The 6,000-nt window shown below is 51.3% G+C and overlaps 1 long non-coding RNA gene across 1 annotated transcript in view; it reads left to right on the forward strand.

The window, feature by feature from the left end:
* The window catches only part of LOC126412081 (uncharacterized), a 30,046-nt gene extending 25,383 nt beyond the window's left edge, over positions 1-4,663 (forward strand). The window contains exon 3 of the long non-coding RNA XR_007575223.1: positions 4,561-4,663. This is a non-coding gene — a long non-coding RNA (uncharacterized LOC126412081). The remainder of the gene's footprint in view (positions 1-4,560) is intronic.
* Positions 4,664-6,000: the final 1,337 nt, after the last annotated feature.

The following is a 6,000-nucleotide window of genomic DNA, read 5'->3' on the forward strand; positions in this document are numbered from 1 at the left end:
GCGTAGGCCCCACCTGTGCATAGTGCGGAGGATACCTCCTCTCCAACAGGTATCGTAAGCCTTCTCCAAATCGAAGAACACGGCTACCGTTCGGCGCCTTCGCAAAAAGTTGTTCATGATGAATGTCGACAAGGTCACAAGGTGGTCAACAGCGGAGCAGCGGCGACGAAAGCCGCATTAGACATTGGTAAGTAGCCATCGAGATTCAAGAATCCAGACTAACCGAGCATTAACCATGCGCTCCATCACCTTACAGACACAGCTTGTAAGAGAAATGGGGCGGTAACTAGAAGGAAGGTGTCTATCCTTCCCGGGTTTGGGTATAGAAACAACGACGGCGTCACGCCAACGCATGGGACCTGACCTTCGGTCCAGATGCGATTGTAGGTACGAAGAAGGAAGCTTTTGCCCGCCGGAGAAAGGTGTGCCAGCATCTGAACGTGAATGGCATCTGGCCCCGGAGCAGAGGACCGGGACAGTACAAGCGCACGTTCGAGTTCCCGCATAGTAAAGGGGGCATTGTAGGTTTCCAGATTCAGCGAGTGGAAGGAAGGTCGCCGAGCCTCTTCTGCCTCTTTCCTGGGAAGGAAGGCAGGGTGGTAATGGGCGGAACTGGAAACCTCCGCGAAAAAGCGGCCAAAGGCGTTGGAGACAGCCACAGGATCAACAAGGACCTCATTACCTGAGGTCAGGCCAGGTACCGAGGAGTGGGCCTTAATGCCCGACAGCCGGCGCAGGCCACCCCAGACGACAGAAGAGGGAGTAAAACTATTAAAGGAGCTGGTGAAAGAGGCCCAACAAGCTTTTTTGCTGTCTTTGATGACTCTACGGCATTGCGCTTGGAGTCTTTTGTATCCAATACGCCAACGTAGGATGGCGGCGAAAGGTGCGTAAAGCACGTCGTCGAGCACGGATGGCGTATCTACAAGCCTCATTCCACCAGGGGACGGAAACGCGACGTGAAGAAGAGGTAGCATGAGGAATGGAACGTTCAGCAGCATTGACGATAACAGCCGTGAGGTATTCGACCTGACTGTCAAAACTGAGAAAATCGTGGTCCGGAAAGGTCGCCAGGGAGGAGTAAAGTCCCCGGTCAGCTTTCGGTATGTTCCAGCCCGAAGGACGTGGGGATGGGGTGTGATGCAGGAGACGAACGACACAGGGGAAGTTGTCGCTCGAATAGGTGTCAGAAAGGACATACCACTCGAACAGATGGGCAAGAGTGGTAGAACAGATCGAAAGGTCCAAGTGGGAGTAGGTATGAGTAGATTCTGAGAGGAAAGTTGGGGCGCCAGTATTGAGGCAGACACGATTGAGATGCCTCTTGGACAGGATGCAGGAGAGCCTCAAAGGGGATGATGGGCATTGAAGTCGCCAAACAATAAAAACGGCGGAGGAAGCTGAACAATCAGGTGCATCATGTGAGCCCGACTAACTGCGGATGACGATGGAGTGTAGACGGTACAAACTGAAAAAGTAAAGGCAGGAAGAGTAATATGGACAGCTATTGCTTGGAGTGGGGTGGTCAGTGGGCTGGGATGGTAATAGACATCGTCCCGAACGACCAACATGACCCGACCATGAGCTGGAATACCGTCCACAGGGGTGAGGTCATACCGCTCCGAGGCATAGTGGGTAAAGGTAATATGGTCAGTTGGGCGCAACTTGGTTTCCTGGAGACCAAGGACGAGCGGACAGTGCAGGTGGAGGAGCAGTTGTAATTCCTCCCGATTAGATCGAATACCTCTTATGTTCCAATGTAACAAGGCCATCGCTAGTCAGAAAAAAGGGGGGAACGAGACAGGGGAAGAGCTGGTCACCTCGACGGCCGCGGAGGGCCAGGTTTCGCGGGAACAACGCTACAACCGGCGGGAGGCGGATCCTGTTCCATTGAGTCATCGCCAGCTGCGGCCGCTGTCCTGGATTGCGTAGGAGGGGCAGCATCATTTGCCGACAAGAGGCCAGCTGAGCATCTGGCAGCAGAGCGTCCCGGCGAAACTGAGGACGGCCGGGAGCAGCGACTCACGGATGGAGTGTCAGACGACACGCGCCGGGGTGGAGAGGGGGATAGAGACTTCTTCTTGGAGGCCTTCTTGGAAGTCCGAGAAGGCACAGGGATGGTGGGCTGGACCCGAAGAAGGTCCTCACGCGTGGCGTCCGTTTTGGAACGCCGGACCTCTGAAGCCGGGGTCCGGAATGTATCCCCGATGGACGCCTGAGAAGAGGATCGCTTCTCAGGCGGTGGGGGGGGGGGAGGAGGAGGAAGGGTGGCCCCTGGGGCAGAGGGGATGGGGGCCACGGGGGTGGAGGATTTGGAAGGGAGGGATTTGGGAGGTGGAAGTGTAGACCCTGGATGGGGGGAGCAGGTGGAGGGGGACAGGATAGGGGTGAGGATACTGTGGAAGGAGTGGACTGAGGCAAACGAAGTTGCCAACGTCACGGGATGGAGGCGGTCATACTTCTTCCTGGCCTCAGAATAAGAGAGACGATCCAAAGTTTTGAGTTCTTGAATCTTCTTCTCCTTCTGATACGCGGGGCAGTCGAAAGATCTAGGCGAGTGGATGCCAGGACAATTAATGCACCAAGGTGGTGGGGTGAATGTATGTTCCTCACGAAGAGGACGTCCACAATCGCCACAAAGGGGCTCAGCCTCACACCGTGACGACATGTGCCCAAAGCGCAAACACCAAAAGCAGCGCATAGGAGGTGGGACGTAAGGTCGCACGTCACACCGGTAGCACATCACCTTTACCTTCTCTGGGAGAACGTCCCCCACGATGGCGAGGATAAAGGCCCCAGTGTCGATGCGACGGTCTTTGGGGCCGTGCTGGACTCGCTGGACGAAATGCACGCCTCGGCGCTCCAGGTTGGCCCTGAGCTCCTCATCAGATTGCAGCAGGAGGTCCCGATGAAAAATAACCCCCTGCTTCCTATTAAGTGCCAGATGCGGGACAATGGACACTGGGATGTCCCCTAGTCGGTCGCACGCCTGGAGCGCCGCCGACTGTGTGGCGGAGGTGGTCTTTATAAGAACGGACCCCGAACGCATTTTACTGAGAGCCTCGATTTCCCCGAAGATATCCTCGATGTGCTGAACAAAGAACATGGGCTTGGAGGTGGCGAACGTCCCCCCATTGGTCCGAGAACAGACGAAATAGCGGGGGAAGTACTTCGCCCCAAGCCGGTGGGCCTGTCCTTCCTCCCAGGGAGTGGCCAAGGGGGAAAGGGCAGGAGAACCAGAACCAGAGACAGTACCTTTCTTTTTAAAAGACTCGGCCGCAGAGCGACCTGATATATGTTGACGTTTCATCTGCGAAACGTCTGCCCCGATACCACCCACTACGACCAGGGGCTCTCCCCACAGGCGCCACCCAGCCTCAGCAAGGGCCACCTGGCAGGATGACCGTTGCTGGGAGTCCTGATGCCCCAAGGAGATGGGCATCTACTCCTTGGCTGACGTGGGGAGGGTGCAGCTCAGGTATCGGCAGTACGATCCCTGTGTTGTCAGGGGGCTACAACCTAGAGGGTACATGACGACCCCACCACAACGGGCTGGCTACCATGCTGGATTTCGGTGCCATGGAAAGTCCATCATGATCGTAGGTGCAGATGGGGATGCACTTTGCGCGTAACTTGTACAACCCATCAGGCGTTTAGGCCCAATTTGAGGAATAGTGGGTATGGTTACAACGCCGTTACAATGCTGAATGCCAATGTCTTAGTGCAGTGAGGACCAGTGATACACTACGTAAGGCGTCCTTCCCCAAAAGGCTTGTACTTCTGTAGAATTTTGAAAAAATGGAGGTCAAACCCCAAGGGGGACCATCACATGGAAGGCCGAAACGGTTGAAACTCCTTTTAGTTGCCTCTTACGACAGGCAGGAATACCTCGGGCCTATTCTTACCCCGGACCCACAGGGAGGGGGGGGGGGCGAGAGGGGAAGGGGGGGGGGGCGAGGGAGATGAAGAAGCTTGCACAGGACAGAGTAGCATGGAGAGCTGCATCAAACCAGTCTCAGGACTGAAGACCACAACAACAACACAGTTACACATTTTAGCGGCTGTTGATTTATGTTCAGAGGAATCAGATGCTTTGATAAAGCCTTGAACGGAATTACAATTGAGACTGATGGGGTTTCATTATAAAATTTCGTATCGTGATTCAGTAGAAAGCTTTATTTTGACGATTCTGGGTAGATATTATTTAGCAGTTCGCCTTTAGTCACTGCAAATATGTGTGCAATCCACGTCTATAAATATGAAAGTATAAATGGAACCTACCAAACAGCTATTTTGATGTGTCTTTTGGTTTTGTTAATAGTTGGCATTGCACATATTTTTGATCTACAGTTAGAAATGTTTCATGTCACTCAAAAAGTATAGTATCCTATCTCATTTTTATAAGACTTGAGACCGTGGTTTTCAAACTGCCTGTACAGTATAAGATCATTAAGCGTAAAGATTTTAGACTCTATAACTATTTGTAAATTAATTCGTTTAAGCCACTGCTAAATGATTTCTTCGGATATGTGCACCTCTGTAAAAAAAAATCTGTTACAGGTTCGTCTGATTTTTTCGGGGTGAATCATTACCACACGAACATTGTGACATCAGGGGAATCTGGAGTATCTCCGTCCAAGACAAGGGATTCCGGCATTGTCAGCACCGCTATTCGGGTACGTAAGCTCCGGAAGTCCAAAACAAGATATGTAATTTAAACTGATACTTGGATCAATTGAAGTAGATGTTTTATTAGGTGGTTTTCCAGATTCAAGTACTCTATAGGCGAAAGCAATTTTGTATAGATGCTGACTGATCGCCTTTTACCACTTGTCGATATGTTGTAATGATTAGTGAATCGATAACAGGTTATACACCGGTATCCAAAACTAAAACAACAAACGGAAATTTTGTAACGTTGCGTTTATTTTGTCACAAAACACTATAAATGGATGATGGAAAGTAGAAACTATGTAAAGAATACAGAACGTAAACAATTGCATCGAGCATAACGGTAGACAAAAATGTTCTTCGCCTTTTCCAACTTAATGCATTTGCACACACATTCCGACAACTGGTCAATGTGCTCAGTATTGGGTGAGACCGCCTCTGGCAGCAGTGCAGGTCTGACAATGACGAGTCATGCTGTGAATGATATCAGTCTCATGTTGAGGCAATAACGCCCATTCCTCCTGCGGAGGTGCTCGCAGTCATGGAGAGTGGTTGGCGGATGGTGACGTGATGCAAGCCGCCTCCCTAATGCAGCTCAGACATGCGCTATGAGATTCAGGTCGGGAGAGCCAGCAGGCCACTCCATGTGTGCAATATTTTCCGTTTCCAGAAAAACATCAACCACCTGTGCTCTATGAGGTCGAGCATTATCGTCTATCAACACGAAGTGTGGAATCACAGCAACTCGCAACAACCGCAAATGAAGTCCCAACTTCTCGTCATGATACCTGATAGCAGTTAAACCTTGCCGATTCACCCTTGCAGTTTCATGAACATTTGTTCGAATGGTAAACATAATCTCTGTCCACACCATTAGAGATCCTTCTCGATATCGGTCTCTTTGAACAATGTTTGGGTTCCCTCCATACGCTAATCCACCGAGAACCACTCTCCAGACTAAATCAGGACTCATCTCTGAAAACAACATTGGCCTGCTGTTTCGACTACCCAGGTGGTATGATGATGACTCCTCTTCAGACCTTCCCTTCTATGATGATGCGACAGAGATGGACATACAGAAGGTCTCCGACAATGAAAGTACTCTGCTGAAGCCTTCTCGTGTGAATGCTGCGAGCTCACATGCCAATTGCCGTGCAGTACCAAGGCGGAACTGTCGTGCCCTTACAGCCAAAAACCGGTCATGTCTTCTGAAGTCACACGTGGCCGCCCTGCTCTGGTCTTCGGGACACAGTTTTGGTATACTGTCGCCACAACAACAGAAGATTCACACTAAGCCATCGGTTCACATCAGTTTGCGACTGTCCTGCT

The sequence above is a fragment of the Schistocerca serialis genome, chromosome 7 (assembly GCF_023864345.2).
Source record: "Schistocerca serialis cubense isolate TAMUIC-IGC-003099 chromosome 7, iqSchSeri2.2, whole genome shotgun sequence".
Lineage (NCBI taxonomy): Eukaryota > Metazoa > Arthropoda > Insecta > Orthoptera > Acrididae > Schistocerca > Schistocerca serialis.